The sequence below is a fragment of the Mesitornis unicolor genome, unplaced genomic scaffold (genome assembly GCF_000695765.1).
Source record: "Mesitornis unicolor isolate BGI_N332 unplaced genomic scaffold, ASM69576v1 scaffold32933, whole genome shotgun sequence".
Taxonomy (NCBI): domain Eukaryota; kingdom Metazoa; phylum Chordata; class Aves; order Mesitornithiformes; family Mesitornithidae; genus Mesitornis; species Mesitornis unicolor.
This window is the reverse complement of record NW_010177482.1, coordinates 267,556-293,286: the sequence shown is the minus strand read 5'-3', so window position 1 is coordinate 293,286 and position 25,731 is coordinate 267,556.

Sequence of the window (25,731 nt, the reverse complement as noted above, 5' to 3'; positions counted from 1 at the left end):
GAATGAAGTGGAACTTCTGTAAGATTTTATTAATATAATTAGATGTTCAGCTGTGGCTGATACTCAGATGGATTTTTAGGTACAGATACTGCTAGTCATTTTTGTCCTTTAATACTGTCATTTTTGTAATTTAAGTCAGCTATCAGATTTCCCTTCTCTTAAAAAAAGGCCAAGATTAGATGATTAGAGAAAATCTTCTAGTCCAAGTATGTTAGCAAGAAACCTTTTCAGGAATGTAAGAAGGCAGAAGATAACAGAAACATAAAAATATGCTTGCGAATAGGAAGGGTAATATTCAGGGCCAGATTTTGATCTTTATTAGAGTAGTGTAAATCTGGAGTAGCTCCACAGACCACAGTTCAGTTGCTTTGACCTTGCAGCAGATTACAGATACACAATGTAAATCACCAGAAAGACAGCTTTGTATCTTTATGAGAAGAGGTGGGTTATAAATATATACAGATATTTACGCAAACATATGTGGCATGAAACATTCCGATGGCTGTTTTTATATGAACATGTCCAACGTTGTTTAATGCAACCACCAACCCTGATGCCTCTACACTTCACCCCCTTGACCTCCGAGGCTGTACAATATCACTGTTAACATTCAAGTAACAGCAAAGAGATTTCTGACAGATTTCTTTCCCCTGTAACTGTTCTGGAAGAGAATGTTTACTGTACATAAGGAAAGAATCAAGCAAAACATCAGATGCATAAATTGCTTTTGAAAACAACATGCTGGTATCGTTCTTACTGATGAGTTTCCTCTTTCCCCCCCACCTCCGCCATCTAATCAGAAGGAGATCAAGCCCAATACTTGCGCCCTGCGCTCCCATGCATTGACGCTGGTGATAATTCACAGTAGTTTTTTCTTTTTTTAAATTAAGTTTTCCCCTTCCAGTGTTCCGAGAGTGGAGCTCCATAAGTAATCCCAGTAAGGAAAGGTTTCCCCTCTTTCCCCGCAGGTATCTCAGGTGGCACAGGGCATGGGCATCCTGCTGCCCCCAGTGGCTACTGCTGCTGCAATGCAGCCGGGACTCCAAGAAGCAGTTGAGCTAGGAATAAACAATTTGATACGTGAACAGCAAGAGCCAAGAAGAGTCAAGACCTTGGATATGTGATTATGAATGATTAATAAAAAAAAAATATTGCCCCAGATCTGAAATATTTGCATTCCTGGAAGCTTGTCTGTGTCTCAAGCTGCCGTCTGCTCTGAAGAGGAGCTATTGCCCAAAGAGCACATGCCTGCACAAACACTTTCAGCACTTTTCCAGTTCTGCTGTGCCCTGCAAGCAGATATCCAGTAGGCCAGAAGCTAGGAAGAACACAATATTTCATGAAAGTTTGGTCTGGGAGGGCAGCTGTGAATTTTGTGGGAGAAACTGCTTCATTCTCATATGAGAACTCTTTTCTGAAAGCTTCATCAAACCACACCACTTAAAGCTATATGGAGCTATGTAATATCCTTCACTTAGCTCTGATCTGAAGTTCACAATATTTGCACAGAAAAGCTGTTAGTGTCCTTTCTTCCTGTGGCTGGGAGAAACAGTACATACAGTTCAGGTGTTGTGTGTTGTTAATAACAAATAGTAATAATGACAATATAGACAAAAGGGAAACAGTGGGAACTTTTGTCTCTATGGTAAAGGCAAATTGTGTGAAGGTAGCGGTCTGCTGTGCAGCCTATAGGCAAATGCTGGTAGAGTTGTTCTGTCTTCCTGTAAATTAATTTCTTTATTTTTCCAAGCAAGAGAAATCTTGTATTTTATTTTTATTTAACTAGTTCTGATTAATGCCCTTCTCAATCCCCTCCCACCCTCTTTGAGTTTTTCATTTTAATGGCACACAGCTGAGATTTTCTTTTTCCTAGGGGAAATAAGCCTGTTCTTGGAAGCTACCTCCACACCATTTGTGCAGAGTATTTTCTAGGGTGAGTTAAGGGCAAAATCTCCACAACATTATTGCACCAGGTTTGTCATCTCACATTTCATAAATCCTTGGAAATAAGCTCCTGAAAAGCAGGGATAAAGTGACATTTGGGAATGGAGAAAAATCACAACCTAAACGTGAACTCCAGCAATGGTCAGGAGTTGGGTTACCAGCTCCTCCGTCTATTTAGAATGGCTTAGAGCTGGGCTGGAGCTGTTTGCTTAGCCCTGTTACGAACACAAGGGTTGAACTCCTGGCCCCCTCCCTCATAAATAAACTGATGTCCAGGGTAAAGTCAGATGCCCATCTTTTCTTGAAGTGACATCTAGAGCTCACATCCGAAAAAATCTCTGGGGTGAAGAGGGTTAAGAAACATAAATCTCGGAAAATAGTTTATTAATACTATGATAGGAGCTCATGCCTATGAAAGTCAGCAGGATGGATTAGGCAGCCTGTGTGTACAGTAAGGAGGGTTTTTTCCCTTCCTCCTCTCCCACCCCTATTTAATTAGAAGCAGATTTAGAAAGTGGGACTTTCCTGAATAATCAGCTACAGTAAACCTTTAATCTTGGTCACCTCTGTGAGAAACTAATAGGAAATAGATGTGCAGAAAGAGGGGAGACACAAATGAAAGGAATGACAAGGGAAGGACAGGTCACTGAATTCACGCTTTTAAGATTATTGTTATTATTTTGCATATGTGAATGTGCCAGTGGCTTATACACTTCATAAAGCCTTTCTCTGAAGCATTCTCCACCGTAAGATATCAGGAAGGATGCAAAGCCATGGATATGGAGCTGGCTGAAACCTTTTTCTGTAAAAATAATCTATGTGTGGTTTTGGTCTTATTTGTTTCCCAGTACTTTTTGATGCACACAAATGGTGGCATCTGTCAACATCTCTTCCCAAAATAAAAGTATCAAAAAAAAGGTGCCACAGGCAAAAGAGATATAAGCAGCTCTGAGTGCTGGGCTATGTCCAGTACAGCCGTGGTCTGGATCCCGCCAGTGGTCTGGGGGCAATCTGGGCTGAGTAACATCACTGCATGGGACCACAGCTACACTGGCTGTAAACCAGGGATATCGGTAACCGGGACCCTCTGCAAAGCACCTGGAGGTCTGGCAGCAAAACTTGTATAGAAAAGCTTGGTAGCAGTGCTGTTGGTCTATGCAGATGGATGCCTGCCTTTGTATTGGTGTCTTGTTTGGTTTTCCCACCCTGAACATTGCTCCAGCAAGATACCTGTGCCCTTCTTAACTCTGTCTTTCAATTGCACCTTCAGTGCTTCACCATAATTAAAACTGTGTTTGCTACAAGTTACGGCTTGCACCAATAAGACAACAGGATTTTCAGATGATGTATTCTATCCCAAAGCGTGGTATCTGTAAGCCTGGCCTGCTTGATCCTGATACTCCATAAATTGCAACAAATCTGATTCTGAGAAGGCTTAGAATAGTCCAAGGAAGCCCAATAGTCCAAATTTTCAAATGGCTGGAAAATGCCTGAGCAGCAGAATGAAGGATATTGTAGTCACAATAACTTTTGAATTTTTTGCTTACCCTCTGTCCATTCAACTTTTGCACATGAGCAAAGCTGTGAGTTTTGCCTTGATGAACAACTCCTCTAGGTCAACATTTCCCTTCAAAGTGTTGATAAAGTAGATGTTTGTGGCATGGACTTCTTCAGTCTTTAATGGCATCTTTTCTGCCCCTGGGATCTGCTGAATTTGTTACTCCACTGCATGCAGCATTTTCTGTATGTATTTATGTGAATACGTTTTTTTGGCTTGTATGAAGCCCCTAAGCTCCTCTGACTGCAGTGGATGAGCACCACTTTTTGCAGACTCAATGTCACACTTTCCCGTTCTTTTGCATTCTAAATAATTGACTTATTAAGGACAACATTTTGCAGAAATAAACTGATGACGAGCTGTCACTGAAAGCCTCCTGTATGGAAGTTCAGGCACACTGACACGGACAGTAGAAGTCTGATGAGGCACACATAGCACCAGAACTGGCAATGAAACAAAGCTGGCTTTGGACCTTACTTCAATAATTTCCACTTGGAAACCCCCCAAAGCCAATAAAGCAAATACGTTAATATGATTATCTTGAAACAATCCAAGAAAATGGTTTGTGTATACCTCTTGGCACAGCTTTTGACAAGTATGTAAGATAAATCAGAATAAATTTACTCCAGTGAATGGGTGTGAAGTGTTCAATTTACTTAGAGCTGGGACTGCATCTGACTACGAGTAGGGAAAAATGGTTCCTGCTCTGCACTAATTTTCTGATTGTAAACGGGGAGAAGGTGAGGGGGAGGAGGAAATAGGTTCTTTTTTACCCAATTTATCCACAAGAAATACTCCTCATTTATTCACTTAGCACCGTTTGACCTGATAAGTGGCTTGTAAAACAAACCCATAAAGAGACAAAAATTACTCATATGGAATTAAATTACTCATCATTAGTGGCCACTGATTCTTCTAGATTAGAACTAAACTATGATTTCTTACCTCAAAAACCGCTTTTCATCTCTAGACATCAAAGTATGCAGCACTTTTGAATAAATGCTGGTGGGGCTTTTGAAAAGAGGAGGCAGACACAGCACAGAAATGAAGAGCTGTTTGTTTCTCTCAGGGTTATCTCCTAAGATAGACAAAGAGCCACTACTTGAACTCATCTGACTCGACTCCAGCCCTGTGCTTAATCCCTTATGACTGTTTTTGCCCCTTTTCTAAATAGAAGTGAGCCTGGGAAGAGCTCATATTTTAATATTTCCTACTCACACACGCCTTACATATTTTTCTCATGCACCCACCCTCCCTACTTTTGTAGAGCAAAAAACTCTTATAATGGGTGACTCCAGCTACTCAACTTCCTTATTTTCTCATTTCTTTCAGTTTTCACCTGAAAGCCAAACACTTTTTGTCATCTGAGAAGTACCAGAAATTTTCTAGACAAAACTGTTTGTATGAGATTTCACAGTTAAATTTTGAAGGTCTGAAGTGGATAAGCTTCTCAACTCACAGAAATTTGACTCCAATATTTGTAATACCTTTTTTATTTCAAGTTTCTTAGTTTGTAAGTAGGTTTGAAATTAATAAGGGCTTGCACTGTAGCTCTGTAAGGTGTCTTTTATTCAATTAGAATATGTATCACGTTAACCTTCTTCAGTGTTGTCATAATTCCTCTTTTTTTTAATAAGAATTAACTTGTCAACTGTGAAGAAGCTTAGAATTTGTTCATAAATCATTTTGCTGCAGGCTAAATTTTGACACACTGTAGGTAAACATATTTTATCTGGAAAAAAAATTTGACAAATATATTACCATTTTCTCCCTTTAGAACAGTGTCTCTGATGTCTCCAGTTTATGACTAAACCAAATAATCTCCAAATTGCATTATGCTGTTGTATTGTCGAGGTAAGCGATCACCACGAGGTTGAGAACTGCAGCCAGATCTGTAGTGGGGCAATTTCAAAATTCGGCAAAGGATTAATTTGCAATTCAGATTTCTGCTTTGCGCTTGTATCAATCTGTTTCTCCTTCTCACCTTGGTGCATGTGAGGATTTTCAAGATTATGACCTCACCTAGAAAACCCTCAAGAGATCTGTTCCTGGGGAGAGCTTGCTAGATTCACCCTGGAAAGGCTACACAGCAATTCCCCGTCTTGAATTTCGAATATGCCTCACTGTGTCAGTGCGGTTGAATTGCTACTGAGGCTGAAAATTTTTGACAAGTGACTCATCACCACTCCAGCAATATGTTACATTTGATCACGGAGTCCTAGAGGGTTTTTGGCAAGCAATTAGGAGGAGGATGTGAAAATAATTTGTACGTTTGTCTGTTTGTTGTTTGTCTCCAGCTCTTCTATAATCAGTCACCTCCCTCCCTTCCGCTGTGGGCAGAAGGGGCCGAAGCAACGTGGCTGTGGTCCCTCTGGGCAGGCTGGGCTTCAGCTTGGAGGTGCCTCACCTGGGACTTCTGCATTTCTGGTGCACAACGTGGGCTCCGGGAAGATGGGAGAGGGTTTTCCTGAGCTGTCATGCTGCTACTTGTCCTCTTCCCCCACGAAAATGCTCTCCACTAACAATTACGGCATTACTGCAAACAGACTGGAGAGAGACATGATGTAAAAATTAAATTACTTAAAGCATTTTTTGGACTAACACTTGGCTTTATATAAACTCAGAGACAATCATATAAGGCACTAAGGGCAGATTATAGGTTTGGGCAAAGCTAGAAAATTGCTGCCATTATATTGTTATTATTAACACCTTGTAATTAGCCCTAAGGAATCCTGAAGTTCTCTCTCCTGATTTGGCTTTAATGAAAGAAAATTGCTACCTTTGCAAGTTGGATGGCGCCCGCTCTGATTAGTCTTAAGTATATAGGACTATTATTTTGAAAATGTTTGTTGTCATGTGAATATTAGTATTGCATGTAAAAGGGGGGAGGGGAACGGGGTAAGCTCCTTTATTTCTTGGCTACGATGAGTCACATGTTCACTTTAGTTACGGTCATCCCCTGGAAAATCAAGAATGGAAACCTTGTCAAGGTATCCCTACCACAAGCTAATGAATTCAGGAGGATCCTGTGGCAAGGGCTGCCAGCTGCCCTACCTGCTGATTGCATTGGCTGATGGAGTAATTGTTGCATGGAGATAGTTTTATGATTGCTTTGAGAGTCTGAATGAGATCATGCATGAGTTAGCACACTAAGTGCAATAAAAAATGATTTTATTTGCATGTCCCAGAGCCTTTCCTGATTCCTTTGGTGCTTTCACAGGCAACGTCTTCCCAGTGAAATCAAGCCAACATTAATAAAACATCCCTTCCATACATCTCCACTCCTCTCCTCCCACATACTGTGTGCTTTCATTACCATCTCTGGGAAAAAACTGACATTAAAGAAAATTCATCTGATCTTATCTGTAATTAATTTGTATTTTGATAATATAGAAGAAGAATTTTTGCATGTAATGACTTACCTGTTCATTATTTCTCTCCTTTGAACTCCTGTGACCGCTTAATAACTCATGCCAAAGCAGAACTGATTATGACATTTTCCCCACCCACCATCCAGGAAGGTTGAAGGTGTTGCCTCTCATACTTAGACAAATTGCTCCAAATAATGACTTTGTGCAAAATTAGTCATACATAATTGAGAAATTCTATAGATGAATAGGAAAGTAACTCGAGATGAAGTTATCATTTTAATGTTTTTTTTAAGTTAGCATGGGATTTGACATACCAGTTCAGACCAGCAGTCCACCTATTACAACCAACTGCCTTCTGTGGGAATGGGATCAGAGCCCACTCCTGCTGGAAGCAATGAAAGCTTCTTGGTTGTCACCACTGAGGATGCAGAAAGGCCTGGAGGGTACATGGGGTGGCACCGGGGAGTGTGGTGTAAATCCACAGGGGCTATAGCATCCAAAGGGGCTCTGTCTCTCCCTGCCTGCCTGGTCTTGGCTCTCAGCTGCTGTCCATGTTCTGCCAGTGGCAAAGTGGCTTTCTCAGCCTGGTGGCACTGATAGAGTCTACAGCCAGTGATATGATATTTGTATTCATGTAAAATGTGGCATAAGGTGTCACTTTGCCCACCCAACATATTGAGACAATCTCAGCACCAATCAAATGTTCATTCATTGGCTTAAAAATAATTCCTGAGCTCCCTGGACACATATAAATTATGTTTTCAAACTCCCTTTTGCCAACATGATTTCTTTGAGAGATTTCTGTCCTCCTCCTTCATCTCTGGGAGAAATCTAACCTTTCTGTGCAGTTGTCAGATCAAATAATTAGGTCTGTTATGAAAGATAGCTCATGTTTCATTATAAAAGCATCACAGGTGGTACCAGAGAAATAACATCTAAGAGAAGTAAGAATCAGGTCCCAATGCTCCTATAACAAGTACAGACAAAATGTACAATATCACACACATCGAACAGGAGACGTAGCTTCCTCTTTTTTCAGGGAAATACTAGACTACACCATGAAAGCTCTACTTTTTTAACTGTCCAGGCCTGAATAGTAACACTAGTGCTTAGTGGTCAGAAGATTCTCCAGTCCCTCTTTTAAAGAGCTACAGGAAAAAGCAGGAAAATTAAGTCAAAGTTCCAGCAATGTTACGGAATTATTTATAGCTTTTATGTATTAAAAAGGAGAAATACAAAGTCTAGAAAGATACTTGGGCTCCAGAGGTGTACAGGGGTGAACTCAGGATCTAGGGTTCTGCTGTAGCCTGTTGTAAAGCCATGGGTCAGTTGAACAGATCAACATCTGAAGGTGTTCAGATTTCAGAAGCTTGGCTCTGGTCCTCCTCTTTATCTTCCACTGGTGGATTATCAGAATTGTTCTGTAAGTTTACTACACTTAAAAAGCAAACACACTTACTCGTTACATCACAGAATGTATTGAACTATATGTACTTGTTGCAGAGTATAACATTTAAAAGATGCCTGCTTGCTGTCCACAGTGCCTTTGGTATTATTTAATTAAAATAATATAGTGAGGATCAAACTTACATCTACCCTCTTGCCAGTCTCTAGCCCTAAGAGAGCTGTCCCCAACAATTTTTAAAACAAATGCTTCACTAGGTCCTGGTTTCCATCAGGCATTATCATTATACCTACTTAGAGTGATTTAACAGGTTGTAGACAGAAAATGGGGATCAATAGGCATCGCAAATCAAACCAGAATAAAACAGGGGATGTAAAAGCTTTTAATTCTTTGACAATGTAGGGTGCTTTTTAACACAGAATGAGGGAAGTCATTTGCAAGCCCAAATCTGTGGTTAAAAACGTGAATTAACAAACCAATCCTTACAATGCTATTCAGACTTCTGGTTGGTTTTTGTCAATAATGGCTCGTATTACCCATATGCAGCCTTTTTTTTTAGAAAAAGGAATGGTACAGGGGATTTGTGGCAAAGAAAACAGCATCTTCACTGAAGTGTGTTCTTGCCACACTCTCACCTCCAATTCCCCACATCTGCCAGGAGAGAACTAATTCATCTGGCTGGGTGGGGGGGTGACCAGGACTGGTGAGGAATTAGAGATTAATTTCACTGCTGTTTTCTGAGAAAATGAGTGCTTATGATGAATTTGTAGTACAGGTTCTGCTTCCCTGAGCAGAAATACTCCCTTTCCACTATTTGAGCTGACTGTAGGAGAGGCACTGCTGCGGCAGAACAATGTTTCAGCTGGTGTTACTGCTGCAGTGTGCACTCAGAGCCCAGTGGGGACCCAGACCTCTCTACAATCTCTGGGAGCTCATGCTAGAGAGCTTGGGTTCATCACAGGGATTTGTAAAAGATGCCCTCTGTGTGGCAGCTCCATAGCTCCCAGCCTTGCATTAAGCTGTCTGTCCAAATCCAGCAAGGCCAGAGCACAGGGAGTCTGACCATGGACGGTTGTCCCATAACTTCACTTGCCTAGATACTCACTCAGCTTTCACCATCTGGAGCAGCGCATGTGCACACTGGATGAGAGAGCCCAGCAGAGGCAAAGGTGCGATTAAGTGTTCTGTTAGAAAGGTGGAAAGGTCCCATCTTGCTGCTTCACAACAGCACTCTTAATCACACACTAAAAGAAATTCACTGACATCAGCGACACATCTTGCTTCCTTTAAAATCAAAGGATGATGGTAACATTTGCAAATCTGTCGCAATGAGACTTCTGCAGACTAAAATCCTTTTAGTATGTTGGCAGGCAAGACAACCTAGATGATTTTCCTACTAATTTAAGCAACAACTTGATCTGGAAGACTCACATCAGCATGTGAGGGAATGAAATCTGGATGCTGCTATTCTGTGAAATGGCACAGGGAGAAAGATAAAGAAGGCGGCGACACAATTAGGTAAATGGCTCTTTCCCATGTTCTTGGGGAAAGTAGATGAGGCACATATTGATGTAGTCACATTCATATGTGGCCCCTTTGACATCTCTGAAGATCTAACCCTGGAATTAATTATTTATTTAGGATAATTTCTGGGATTTGAAAGAAGGATGTCATGGATGGTAGCTTTTCTTCAGTGTCAGCAGCTATGAAATTTGATTGAAATGCCCAAAGCCAAGACAATAAAAGGCCAGCAAAGACTAATTGGATGGGGTTTTTTTAAAGATCTTAGAAATTTTATAAATTTTAAAAGGCTGTCTGTATAACACAAAGAGCCTTTCTGCTCATTTTATCTTTCAAATGCCATTGCTATTTGCTTGTTTCCAGTCACAGCAATGGACATCCAGCCATTGCTCTGCAGGATGACAGAACAGTAGTTTCAGTGTCAGGGTTTCAGTGAAACGAAACCAGCTTTGGGTGCTGAGCCCAAGAGCTCGGTGATGTAAGTTCCCGCAGCAATTAGCTGCTTCGTCTCCTCTTCCAGCTCCATGACTCAGCTGCGCAGATCAAGGAGAAGTGAAAAAAAGCCCACAAAAGACTTCTATAAAAATTCACAACAATTATTTTGCAATGACTAGAAGCTACCAGGGATGCTATAATTGTAACATGTTGCAGGGTGTTTAATAATGTGACCTTTACATAAAATGTGTTGCACTATGATCTTTCCAAGCACGGAGGAGAAACTGCGAACAAAGGACTGCTCAGACTTCTGAGACTTCTCCCTTTCTAATGTATGATTACCTCATCTATTTACACTAGGTGAGGAGAGATTTTGAGTGCTTTAAGTACATGTACTGCTTAGTTCTTTGGCATAACCTTCTTTTTATAGCCTCTGCATCCTTTAATTCTGGCTGAGCTTAGTATCTACCTTTCTGCCTCTCTGGCTGCCTGTTGGAAGGCACTGGTTCTTTACTATCTATATTACATGGAAAACACATGTTTGAAGGGACCCACTTTCATTGCTATCAAGAATTGGCCACGATGTCCTGATGAGTATCTGTGGCCCAAGGTTTCTTTCCAGATGACAGTTACTAAGAATGAAGCTTTACACTTCCTCAGAGTACAATAGTCATTAAAAGCACGTAAAACAAACTGCATCTCAAACCAGACTATACCCCTAATTGGAAATTTGAAGAAATATTGTTAATGTTTCCTGTAACATAATTAGCTTTGGATTCTATATTCCTGAGAATGGAAATTCTTCCAGGAACACATATCAGGTTCAGTCCAGCCTGCAAAGCATCTGTGATGTTTTTGGTGCCAATGGAAAAAATAAGAACTATTTGTATGAGTAGACAAAGTGCCAAAGTTTTTCTTTATGCAGGCAGGAAGGCAATGGGGGCAGGTGGCATAAAGCACATGAACAAAGCAAGGGAACGCCGCCGAGCAAATTATTTGTGAATATTTATTGCAAAAAGTTTTCTTTTCTTGTTTTTTCTGAATTATCCTTGAAATTTTTTTTAACAAATTTGTGCATTGTTTGATGATTAGGAACATATGCTCACAGGAAATGTCATCCTGGATCAATCAGAAGTCCAGCAGGCCCAGGGATTGGGATTTCAAAAGTGCCTAAGTGAGTTAAAACATAAATCCCAGAGAATTTCCACTGGACAAAATTTCCTCCAAACCCTCATTAGTCAGAAGTTCACATAAGCCCTGAAGAATGTAGGTTTATAGCTCTCTCAAAAATCTTATTTATTTTTTTTTAATCTTGATTATTATACCTGGCTATTCTTGTTACTGATACAAATATCTAATACCTTTTTCAATCCTTCTAAGCTTCTGGCCTCAGCAAGACCTTGTGGCAATAAGATCCCCTGGCTCACAGTGCCTTTGCTTTGTACACCAGCGGATCATGGTGAGATTTCACTTTTGGTGCCAGATGACTGGTCACATCTGATGGACACAAAGATGTCAAGAAATCCAAGGAAATGGGTACGGCTGGGCAGTCTAGACTGCGGCAAAGTAAGAAAAATGAATTAAAGAGATGAATGGCAGAACATCAACATGCCTAAATTCCCTCTGGAGATATCTTCATCTCTACCTTGACTATAAAAGGAAGCCAGGAGCAACTGGGCTCCTGAATTAAGTGTCTAAATTTAGGTGAGATGAATTTGGCCCAAGGATCTTGTTGTACCTTTAGAACTTCTGAAGTGTCAGAACAGTGTTTTCTGCCTTCAGATAAAGGAATAAATAAACAAGGAGTAGCTCTCCAAATCTTTGCAAGCCTGGCAGAGTTCTTCAAGAAATGTTGGAGGCACCTTAAAGTTTGATGCATACCCAGGTCCTCTCCCTGGTTCCTGCTGCCCCTCAAGAGGTTCTCCAAGAAAACCACATCTTCCCTGCATCTTTGGCCACCATCTCTGCAAGAGCTCAATATTAATCTTTAGAAAGCAGTGATTTTATTCCTCTCTTAAAAAAACCCAGCACTGATACTTTTACTTTCTGAGATTAAGCTGAACCTGACCGACACGGGGATTAGGAGCAAAGGTTAAACCCATGTCAGACTGAAGATAAAGATGCAAAAGAAATAAATGACTTGACCAAACTTCCTTCTTTAAAGTGTTTTGTGTAAGCAATTAAGCTGACTGTTCATTTAGCATTAGCTAAGGAGCTTCTGCAGTTCAAATGAGATGTAAAGGAGAGGTTTTCACCTGCTAGCAACTGAAAAAACAGGGAAATTATTATTCTTTTTCTGACCATTTAACTGTGCTTCACCTCACACTAGGCTTTTTTTGGCATTGGGAGTGTTAGCCCTTGTGATTTAGGCAACTGGCCTCCAGCTACAAAAACCAATTTCTAACACAGAGAAAGAAAACTTTAAAATATACAAAACCTCTTTCATTCCTCATTTTCCCTAATGTACTAAACCCAAATAATTATACATTTTAAATTTGAAGTTTTCCCTCCCTCTCAGTGACTAAAGAAGAGAAACAAAACCAAAATAAATGACTAAGAAAATAAGGGATGTAAACTGATTTAGGCTGAAAACAGAAAGAAATAGAATGACTGACTTGGGAACAATCGATCAAAGAGATAAGTAAATAATGCATAGAACTCCCCTAAGCTTCAGCAGCAGTGCAAATAACCTCTAAAATAAATGAAACTGGAATATACAAGCTGAGAGTTTCCTTTAGGGTTGGGGAGGGTTGAGTTTTGAATCCAGTTGGCATGAGAAGAACCTTGCCTACAGTGAGGTGTTTTTTGAGGTCAGGGCCTTCAGATTTGGTGTTTGGAGAAAAAATACCTAGAAAAAGGGAGGATGAGAGACCTCAAGGAATATGGCAGTTTTTCCTGTGTTTGAAGTATCTGACTGTTGGCAGGATTCTTTTAAGTTGAACTGAGACTGAAAACATGTTGAGATTTGACCATCATTAGCCCTAAAAAAGGATACCTTTGGCTGTGTAGTAAAGCTTTGATATAGTATCTGATTGAAAATGAGAGGGAATTTCTCCTGATCTGCCCTTCTTAAGGCCTGGACCTCTGAAAAACTGGGGGCAACAATGGCTCTTTTCCCCTTGATTTATCCCTCTCTCATTTCAGTTCAGTCTGAGGCCCCCCATTCCTGTTCCCAAGCTGCTCAAGGTTGTTGTATTTGGCTTGGTATGAGTCAGAGTTATAGCCAAGGATTAATTCTCTCTACAAGAAAGATGCTTTTACTTTGAGCAGCCACCCCCACCCTGTTACTCTGACCAAACAGAATTTCAGTTCTGCAAACCACTTAATAAAGCTTAAAACAATTCCCATCATTTACTGATGTGAATTCCCCTCTTCTTTTTCATGTCTATGGTTTTGGTATGCTGTAACCCACACTTTTCAAACAGTGGAAAATTTCCGCCCCACCTATCTACCCCCTGGTTCTCTGGAGTGATTCTGTAAGGTGGCAATAGGTTGGGGAAACCTTCCCATCAACAGTTTCCTAGGTATCTATCTATCTTTCTATCTTTCTATCTTTCTGTCCATCCTTTCAGAGTGCTGAAATTATATTTCATTCTGCTTTAGAGAATTCCTCTGGTTTGCCACAAATATCAGAGCATTTTACATCCTGGCTTTGAGATATCTTTACATCAGGCTTTCTGTGGTCCTCTACAGGTCAATGACTCTATTCTGCTCCTGCAGGATCTCTTGATGTTGATTTGGAATAGTTGTAACTAGCGTTCATTTGTGTATGCAAGCAGTACAAAGAGATCGCTTTACCTTTTGCTGGAATGCAATCACCTCTGGTGTGCAATGTATTTGCTATTTAGCAACATATGACTATGTTCCCAGAGCAGAAGTAAAGAACAGCAGAACTATATCAAAATGAATCTGCAAGGGGGATTGTGGCAGGCAGAATGCAATTTACTTCAGATGAAACTGTCAAACTCTCCTTCTCCAGGGCTGCTATTATAAATCTTGAGAAAACTGTCATGGGACTTTGAATGACCATAAATGGTCAAACTTTGGTCTTCTATCTCATTCAAATAAGAATGTCTCCAGCTCTACCATGCTTTAAACACCCAAACACAGCAGATAAGTCTTGAATTGGTCCCAGGAGAAGTCCACTTCAGAGGAACAATCCAAACTTGACTGTAATCAGTTAAAAAAAAAACCCAAAGCCCCCAGAACCCGCTTTTGTGGTCTTTGTAACCAACTGGGTGGACTTATACTAATGAAAAAGGCCAATGATAGATGCTGTATCTTTGTTGCTGGATGCGCCAACTTGGCTCTGCTCATCTTCCCCTTTCAGTCCTCTGCAGAACGGTGAAGAACTGAGTAACAAGGAAGAGTTCGACTGCCTTTTGCCTAGCTTGTGGGTAGCAGGTACTTTGTAGAGGACACTGTATAGATACTTTTAAGCTGTTTTGTTTAAGCATGATTACTGAGGAAGTACAGCCACTTCACCACACCCCTGCCTTCCCAGGGTGGTGTATCTTCTTAGGTATCATGTCAAACAGTAATATTCACAACCATGGGCCATATCACAAGATAATGTATCTATCTGCCTGGGAAATCTGAAAAAAAAAATGCACTGACAACTGCCTCAGGGTAAAAAAAAGAGAGAGAGAGAGAGAAAAATGTAAACCATTATTATATGGAGAGGGAGAGAGAGAAGAGAACATTTGCAGCAGCAGTTTCATTTCTAGAGATCTGACTTGAGTAAATAACTTCATCAAGTGTCATCTGAAGTACAAAATTACTTTTAACTGTCTGCCGTGTAGGATAAAACAGCCCTTGTTTACTAACCATCTATCGGCATTTATGAGTTCTATTAAATTCAGCATTTCAAAAAGAAGGCTAGAAAATGAACTTCATGACATATCTGTCTCAGGCTCTTGCAACATCCTAGCATTGGATACGGTCCTCAGCTGCTATAAATAGGCACAGTCCCAGCAGAATGAATGAGCTTACACTCTTACTGATTTACAACCAGTGAGAGGCCTGCCCAGCATGTTTGACCTAGCAATTTGGGCCAGCCCTATCAAAACAAACCTACTCCAAAGTAAATATATTCTAAGATTCTCCATTGCACCCACTTTCTCCTCTTCTGTGTCACTGCCATGCCCAGCGCTGTTACAGCAGCATCACATACATGTCCCCTTGCTCTCCTCTGTTCCCCATGTAAGGATGAAGAGTTACATATTTCATCACCCTTTTTCCAGATGAAAGTCTCTCACAGCAGGCAAACTCTTCCTCCAGTGTCTTTTAAACTGTTCAGAGTTATACAGGCTAACCAGAAGTACAAACAAGATAATCTAGCCCTCTGTCCTTTGGATAGTTTGGGTCCATTAAGAACCCTTAGTGTGTTGCTATTTATTTTTAAGCAGTGGGTTCTAGCAATAGCATAACTTAAAAGTTTTTATCCAAAGGAGTGGGAACTGAAATACATTGCATTGCTAATATTCAAGTGCAAATGTAAACATCTTGAGTAACACTACTTAGTGTTCTTTGTCACTTGCCTTTTTTTCCTTCTCTTTCCCTTAATACAAAATGTTAGTGTTTGAAAACCTATTAGAGGGATCAAGATGACGGTTTCTCATGACACAAACAAAATCAGAACTACATATCCAGGCAGAGGATCAATGAAAAAGTACAGGCAGAGCTGTTCAAAGTAGCCCATTTGACCTGGAATTTGTCAGCATGATGGGCTAAACAGTCTTGAGCATCTTCAGAAAACTGCCCTAACTCCAGAGGACAGCTCTGGGCACTGCTCTGCCTGCAGTGTGATGTGGAGATTGCACTTCAGACTGGCATGGTGGAAACTACATCAGCCTTCGTTGTCTTCCCAAGGGCATCACGACCCACCCTATTTCAGAATGATATATCTTAGTCCAGAAACACAGATAGGAGGAAAAATATAAATCTCAGGTTTAATTCAAATTTAATTCAAATTCAAAATAAATATTTGGCTAACAATTTGTGTGGGATCATTCTGCCTCCTAGGTAGTTATCCAGCCCCCAGTCCAGGGGAGAGTGTACCTGCAAAGGTATCCTTTCTCATTCTTCCATATGATCAAGCAATTAACTGTCTTTGCTCTTCCTGGTTTGACTTGATTCTTTTTTAAACTGCATTTGGTCTCACATGTACAAATACGTAACTGACAATTATAGGATTACAGCGTTTATTAGTCAGGAAAGTTTTTACAGCGCTTTCATGCCTGTAGCAAAATATTTTGTTTCCCTTCCAGTTCATAAGACCCTTTACATTTTCTTGATTTTTGACTCCATCTCAGGCAGACCTTAGAGATTCACTTCTGATTTCACTTCATATTCTTAGGCACAGTTTTTTACATGAGATTTTTTGCAAGTCTACTCAACCCAGACAAGACACTGATTTTGCTATCTAACACACTGATGGGAAGTAGAATCTTCCATCACAAATTGTTTAAAAAATGTGTTCTATTTTTTTTGTCTCTGTCTGTAACACACGAACTGACCACACTGACTGCCTTAACTCCATGGTGGGCCATAGACAACTGCTTACATCAGGCTGCCATTGCAGCGGGAAGACTTTCTCCAGGTACATTTGTCTTACAGGCCAAATAGTCACGGCGCTGTCTCAGGAGCAGGCGTACGAGCCGTGGGGAACTCCGTTCTGATGGAGGAGATCTAGCTGTGAACACAAGGATCTCCTGTCAACATTTTCCGAGTCACAGAACTTGGACCTCAGCTTTGGAGACCCTGCCAACTTTGTGCAATCTAGAAAAACTGGATGAATACCCTGCTACATAATAAACAAGCAATGTGTCCCCCCTGTCCTCCCCATCTTCTCTCCTTTTTCTTTCTTCTTCTGTTGTCTGTGAAAATTTCCTGACTTTTTTTTCCCCTCTAGCTCTCCTTGTTCAGAATTGGCTGGCCTACATTTCTGATCTTTGACCAAAAGTAGCTTGAAAATATTTCTCATTTGAAGCCCTCAGATCCATTTCTTCTCTCCGGGGCAGGATTGTTAGGGTGCCCTTTAGCCACAGGTCAGACAGGAGCAAAATAGATCTCGTTCACATTTCCTGGCTCTGTTTCTGGGTGCAGGAACCAAACTCAGCCTCACCACAGTTTCAGAGCCACTAGAAGGGTCAGTAGTCAAAGCAAAATAACCAAAGTTATGTTTCAGCCCTGAAACATGCTTCCTTCTTGATATATGCATACTCTGGGAGCTGTTAAGAATAGTGTGGGGGAGGTCTTTGGTTGTCTTTTAGTTCCTCAGAGCAGAAAAAAAAGGCCAAGAATTTGCTTACTATTAACGTTCCACACAAGTTGCTTAAAAAGGCTGCTTCCAGTAATTTTCTTGTTAATTAGATTTGTCTAGAATTAAAAACAAAACCAAGCATAAATTCTGGCAACCAATTCAGAACAAAATCTCTCTCCTTTTCAGAAATGGATAAATATTCATGACCATGCCTTCTTTTTGCCGTTTCTCCAGAGCAGTGGCAGGCCTCAATATTAAAAAAAAAAGATCATGTCCTTACCTAAATTGTACAGTGGTGGTGAATGACTTTGTGAAACTGTGTTTATCAGAAATAATGCCAAGATCACCATTCGTCCACCACACCTCAGAGAGGTTACTAAAGTATTACAGTATTTCAGTCCCAGTCTGAAAACCCATTTGCCATATGTCTTTTTCTGGTTGTAGAATTATTTGACTGTTGTCTCCATCTGAAAGACCCAGAAAGTACATGGATGAAAATAAAAAAGAAGACATTTCTAAGGTAGTAATGTATTCATTAGGCCCTTATGAAAATATGGCAGGTTTTAATGTTTATAACTGTGCCTGATCCACTGAGGAACACGGTAATCTTACCTCCTGTAATTTTCGAAAACAGCCTTTTGAGATGAAATGTTGTTTATGTTACTTCCACTTGCTGGAAGAGCTGCCATTTGCAGCAAGCCGACAGAGTTCAAGCAGAGCTTGAAACAGTGGAAATTAATCAGATTTGTCCATAGAACAGGCTGGATTATTCCTGCCCTTGCAACAGGTGATTGGTCCTCAGCACATAAACAGAACAACAGCTGCAGGCAATTGTTAATTCCTCATTAGTTGCATTTTAGGGCTCACTGAGGTTTTCTGTGCTGCAGAACATTCCCAGTCCCTTGAAATGCTAATCAAAACATTTGAATATGTTGTTATCCTGACAGCACACTTGAGGAGGTTTTAAAACTGACCAGCTGTCTAACTACTCCCTATAAATCACTCGCCTTGACCTAGCGGTACATTTTTCTTTTCTTTCGTGTCTATTTGCTGTTTGACACAGGAGCCTGTGCTGTAACTGCTCATTTAATACCAGACAGCGTAATACCCTTGCAGCCTGCCATGATTGTCAGGTTGATTTCATTAGTACGATAAGATGCATAGACTCCTTTTTATCTCTTGTATTCTCCTTCTCTCTCTCCCTTTCTCTGTAATTTGGGTCTTTAAAGTCCCTGCTGTCTCCTGATCTACAGATAATTGTTTACTGTAATACTAGCCAGGAAAAGAGCTGATAAACTCCAGATGTAGCTAGGTCTTCAAATTCACTTTCCTTGCTCTATGCCCATGGCTATGGACCTCAGATAATATTTTGCCGCTATCTGGGGTCCTCTAAACCTGCTAATAAAAAGAGGCTATTTAAGATGCACAATGATTGTATCATACATGATCTGGGTGGCTCATTAGGGCTTCTTTTTTGTTTGGGGAGTTGTTTTGGTTTTTGGGTTTTTTTTACAAGCTTCATACTAGCCCCACTTCTTGTTGCCTGCCCATATCTGCCCTGCACTGTACTCTTTGAAGTCTTATCATGCTTCTTAGTGACAGGAGCCAGGATGCTACATGTTAACCCCCATAGAGCAACGAGATGAGACTTCTTTTCCCTCTTCAAAAAAGAAAGAAAAAAAAAGTACAATCAGTCTTTTCTGCCTTGCTGGAGCTTGTGGTTGCTTTGGTTCTTTGCATAGTGACGTTTAGAGAAGGCAGATTATCAGGAGTTCATAAACAAGAATCAAGTTACTGCCTCCAGCTTCAACAGCCCATGAAACAATACCTTTCACAGGTTTGATAGCACTTCCCTAGTTTATTTTTTTATCATTGTTCCTTAGTTTTACATACCTCTGAACTTCTCCCTTCCACCCAGCACTGAAAGGCAATGTGCTATCAAAGAGGCAGTTCTCATATCTCTAGTCTCATTCTCAGGACCAAAAATAGCCCAGAAGGCCCTGCCTACATTTCCACTGTGAACTAACTTTGTAACCAGTTCATGAAAAGGTTGACTATAAATATGTTTTGTGCCCACACATAAGGTGGTTAATACAGCTAGTAGTTGTGACATCCTTGCCTGGCACATGGAGATCTTCCTATAAACTGGTTTGGCACATTATTTTTTGCGATTAATTCAAGACCACCTAAACATGCCTGCGTAACCAGTTTGCCTGGCTCCTCGGTGCGGTGCTCCAGACCTGGGTGTGGTAGGATATCCTCCCTCGGATGCCTTGTCTCTCGTGCTGCTGGGGCAAGCCGAGGTGTAACTTTTTTGAGCATTCTGGTATGTGCTCAAGGACTGTGGGATATCTGCCTGACCTGGGTGCTAGCCTTAGGCAATATTCCTTTGGACACACCACTGCGTAGCCCGTACACTACACAAGGTCTCCTTCTGAAAACAGCTGCTGTGGGGATGTAGGCAGATGTGTACTTGTGTCACAGGAGAGGTCGAGTGTTGGTTCAAAAATACAACCACCCAAACAAAAAAAACATGATCAGACTTGTCCTTTAGTCAGAACCTGGGCTTTCTTGACCTGAGATTTTCATCTTAATTTTGCAAAATAAAAACTGAATTTGTAGGTGGCCATTCCAATTCTTGGGAGAGGACTGAAAATTTGAAGCTGGATATAAATTTTATGAAGGTGTCTTAACATAATTCATTAGCCATTTTACACACATCAAACCATATTCCTTGTGTATGACCTCCCTATAGCCTGAGGTTTTGGAAGGCTCTAATATCTGAGGGTAGATAATAAGGTCGAGTGCCTTCCACAGGATGCCCCTTGCTCCTTTGCCCTAGAGCAAGTGAGATTGGCAGCCAGTTGCCTTCCCTCCACAGTGGCATACCTGCGGGAAGGCCATCAGGAACAGGGAGTGAGAGTTCAACTGCAGATCTAATCTGGGAGGTACCGACTCTTTGTCTCCTTGCTTTTCAGGCCTTCCCATTTCAGGTCCCCCCAAACTCCTCCTGATTGCAGGCAGCATTATCAGACTCCACATCCCTATTATATTCCCAAAATTCTTAGACGAATAGTTTGTTTTCACTTGGTATTGCACAAAATGACTCTACAAGTCTATAGCTTTCAGTTTAGAAAGAGCCATGGCTCATTCATAGGGGATGCAGAAGAAATGACAATCACAAAAGTGATCAGCCTACATTATCTCAGCTAAGCTTTTACTTTTGCTGTGACAGCATCTTTTCCTCTCTTTCTGGGGTTGTTTCATTTCACTGCAGGCTTTCTCAAGGCAATGAGGTTCTGCTGGAGTGGGTAGCTGGGCATTTCCAATAGATAATGAAGGACATGACTTTTATTGCTGAAGAGAGGAGCTGATGGGCACAGCCATCTCCTCAAAGGCCAGACTGGCTGCCACCTCAAACATCAGCAGCGACTTGTGAGACTCACCTTCTCTAGCCCAGTATCATTGAAACCTTTGGTTTAGCCATCAAATTAAATAGAAATGGATTGGTGTAACGTAATAATGTTGTTTCATTGCCTTGTAATCCACTTTTAATTGGAATTTGCTTCCTGGCAACAGCATGTAAACAAGGAGATGGTCAAAGGCAGCAGGGAAAGGGAATAATGCAGAAATGGGTCCCCCCACAGTCCAGCTTCCCCTCTCTAAAATTCCACAGTCTGGGTTGCTTCCATAATAGTTTTGGAAAATGCCTTTCCTTTCCCCCTTTTCCCCCAGGTTTAAGAAGGGTATATTCTCCTCCTCTCTTCATGTAAACATCACTTATCTTGTTCTATAAGCAGCATAACTAGCAAGAGCAAGTACTCACAAAGTGTAAATTAGCTAGTGACAATAAATTGTCAGATTGCCTCTGAGGCAGAAACAAATGAATAGCTTAGTTTATTAATCACATGGCACCTTCACCTTTGATGTCTTGATGTTCCAGTTTTGGTGCTCCATTAAGCAACCCTGAATGACTGCTGCAGCAGCCTCCACTAAACCAGAAATTTTGTTGGCAGCACATTTCAGGACTTCAAAGGCGGTAAATTACCTTGAGATTGTTTCATTAAAGCGCCCTTCCCAGTGTGAACAGCAATAACAGGAGAATCGAGATCAAAGAGCATCCATCTTTCTAGATTTGTTACATAGAAAATTACATGCTGAGGGTGTCTTTTTCACAAATCATGTCGCCTCCCATTTCAGCGAGAATGGTTCTAATTAGAGCAGAAGCCTCCCTGGCTGTGCAGAGAGTTATGATTGTCATTAATACAGCACTGGAAACTTTTTCCTCTTTGCACTCCCCAGACCCCTACCCCATCCTCTGCAGAGCTAGCAATGTTTGTGATGTGCCTCTGGAGCCTAATTAGAAACAATTATGCTGATTAACTGATTACAGGCAGCTCTTTACAGATTCTTGGGAAGAGCTTTTCCTGGGATGCATATTTGTTTATTTTAAATATTCTTTCATTTCCCTTCCCCCTCCACCCCCACGGGCTGTCTGACTTCACATAATTCTGTGCTTTGCTTTTTTCTGTCTAACCATCAGGGATGCAACCTAAGCAAACCGTGCTGGAGAGAGACCAGAGAGAAGGGACTGCTGGAGGTCCTCCTGGTACATCACCCGCTCGATGTGGTGTAACAGGCGCAAGCCAGCCAGACGAAGGATCTATAACCCTGATTCTTGTATGATTTAGTTTTGTTTTCAGGCATTCAGCAGTTGGTTTTGTCCTTCAGTTCATGAGAATATTCCATAACAGATTAAATCCCAACAGTACCAGCTATAAAGCATACAAAAATGAGAGACACCACCTGCTATCCTGTCCCTGTCTCAAATTGCTGGTACCTTCTTAGAACTCCATTTGGAGAAGCATGGAGTGGAGCATTCATGGGCAGGCAGGCACTGATCCCCTGGTATAACTGTCTCTTCCAGTCTCACTTGCTGTGCACAGGTGTGGAAGGTGACAGCCAGATCGGCATCACTGCACAATTAGGACAAATCTTACGAAGCCTGAATCATCATTTCCTGAGAAATCCCTTTATCAGCAGGCTGCAGAACTTGTCCTCCTGACTTCCCTTCCTTGCAGCCACTCATTGCTATCCTTTGTGTATCTTTTTGAACACAAAGGCACCACTGTTGTCTAACATGATTTTATAGAAATAATAGTAGTCCACAGAGACTCTAACTACTCCATAATCATGGCAATTCAGTTTGCATCAGAGGAAGACAGAAGCCCAGCCGTAGAGGCAGTCACAGAGAAACCTCCTTCCACAGAAAGGAGCATCCACCTCCAGACGGTCAGAGGCTGACTTCTGCATTCAGACACAGCATGGTTGCATCAGTCCACTCTCTGATTTGATTTCCAGGACTTACTCACTTAAATCTGATCCTCTTGCCACCTAGATAAACATCTATCACAATACATGACTGAGGGTGAAAGCTTAAAAAGTGCCCAGATTAAGTTCCCTGGAGAAGGTCTCTCTTTTAATGATGTTGCACTTGTGTACTGTCTGAGGTTTTTCTGGTGTACTGTGAAGAGTAGAGGCATCAGTTTGGTCAGACAGAATAGTCGGTGTTTTAGGAAACTTTCTTGTACATCTCTTGCTAATCTCTTCTCTAAATAAGCAACTAAGACACTTTGCAGTTTCTCTGAATGTGTTTCCTTTCCAAATTTTCAGGCCAGAACAATTCTAGAGGTGCCAGTATCTTTCCGTGTGTTCAGTAGCATTTTCTGTCACATTCTTCAGGCTTCCTGATAAGTTTTGGTTCATTTGCTGATGGATAGCCCACTAGACTTTTAGGTATTCAGTCATAAGATGACTTTTTTTTTCCTTAAGGTAATATCATCATTTATATCATTCATATATGGTGTTATATATCATGAAACTGGGAAAAGTAAGAGAGATGTATGCACTAATTCTCTCTCTCCGACATTCCCCCAGACAAACTATTCCTGTTGGCCATGTCCTATTGGAATATTCCCATTACGAATACATGAAGAAAGTCTCCTTATCAAAGACTATAAAAGTATTCACATGTCAAATGCTCTGACAAAATAATCTAACACTCTTCTCTGGCAAGAATATATTAATTTGACATGAAAGATACAACTCTACTGAAATCTTCTGTGAATTGACCACTTATTTGTAAATCTCCAACCAGAAGTAGATGTGAATGAAACATTCATAGACAGAATTGAAATTATTCAGCTTACAGTATTTTTCTTAATCCATTGTGAGTTTGAAATAGGATCAGGAAACAACTTTGTTCTCAAAAACAATAAAGGCAAATAGATCCATTTCCCAATAGATTATAGGCTTCTTGAAAGTGAAAAATGGTATCAAAATGCAGAGCCTGAGAGATATGGACATTTCATTTTACTCTTGTGTTTTACAAGAGCTTTTCATCAAACATCACAAGAGAAGCAAAACACAAGAAGCATAGAATCGCAGGAAAAGCAGCAGTGAAGATTTTTGTGTGAAATCCAGTGGAATCTCTTTCACCAGCTCTGTAGCACTCTGAATCCAATCTGCTGGATCCTGTTCCACAGAGAAGAAGCTGAGAAGAATAAGCAGCGTGCAATGATCTGTTGGATTCTGGTGAAGACATACCACGCCTAATTTCATTGTAAAAGGAGCATACACAACCATTGATCAAAATGTCTTTGTCGTTGCTGGAATTACGCCAGAACTATCCTGGTATTTCAAGAAGGATTCGTGTTGCTTTTTGTGATATGAGGTCAGAATAAATTAAGTAGGGCCTCTGACAGCTGATTTTCAATGATAATCTTTATGTTAGGATTGACCTGTTTATTGAACCCAGTCAATCTCTCATCAAAATGACAGCTCAAGAGCACCGTAGATTATTATCCCCAAAGATGTGTACAGATCCTGTCACTTGAGACAATAAAAGCTGTTTAGTACAAAATTAGAAAATGTGATTGAATAAGAAGAAAGCAAAAAAAAAATAATCAGTCTTTCTATCTCTGTCACAACTTATAACAGGACCTGTTGAAAACCAAATTGCAGTATTCTTGTGTTGTAAAAGGCCTTTTTATTTTGATGGCTTGCAAATTTGTGATGTAGGAGAAACAGTAGTCCTCAGAAACTCAAAGGTCTTTCTCCATTGTAGCATTCTGGGTTATGCTCTGTTGTCACATCTGGGTAAACGGATAGTGACTCTATTTGAAGATAATGGAATTGCACTGTTATAAATCAGATATATAAATCTAATATAAATCTAATATAAAAGGCAGGCTCAGAATTGATGCTTGGGAGATGGTACCACAGAACAAGGCACTGTATGAGCAGTATGGTGTGTAGGGTTACAGCTGGCAACTTAAATACTGTGGTTGTGGAAGTATTTCAGTACAGCTGTTGGTTGTAAAGTCTGAAGTGTACTTGTCTGAACAGCTCCTGTAGAGACTGATTTTTCTTTATCACTTTTCTAAGTGCAAAATTTACACATGAAATTAAAAAAATATAGCAGTCTTTCTAACTGTGGTTGAATAGCCGTATTGCTAATAAGTGCACAATATAACTGTAAACAGATCACAAATCTGGAAACATATTCATTTATGTTACCTTTGTTCTCATTCCAGGAAATACAAGGATTTGATAAGTTGACGTTGATTTAATAGTCTGAAAACTGGAATCAATCTTTCTTTTCAGCCTTTTATTTTTCCTCCTGTTGCAAATTACAAACACATTTCTGCTTCCTGCAAGCTGTGCATGTATTTCCATGGCCATCTTGAAGACCTCTCCTCCTCCTGCCCCCACTCGTGCCTAAGCAAGAAATGTCTTGTTAATTGAGGTTGCAATTCAATGTTTAGTGAAGGAAACGAGCACAATACAGTTAAGGAAATTCAGCTTCACTGCACATTCATTCTGCAGTGGCTGATTACTGGTGTGATGATGATGATGATGATGATCAGATGTTGTTTGAGAACTGAGATACAGTGATTGGTTTTGATAACCTGAAATTAACAACTGGATTTATAGCTTGTAAATATTCCTTGTGGTGAATTCTCGCATTGCTGGCATAATCCCCTCTTCCTGTACAGACCTCATTTATGAATCCCAAACCAGTGACATTATCCCCAGGATGTAAGACAAGACTCTCTCCTGTAATGCACACTGCATTTACTGAGTAGTCAATAAAGTGGCATTCTCAGACTTTTTATGTGAACTGATTAAATTGTATGTGACTGTGGCAGTTAAATTTGCACACACTGACCTG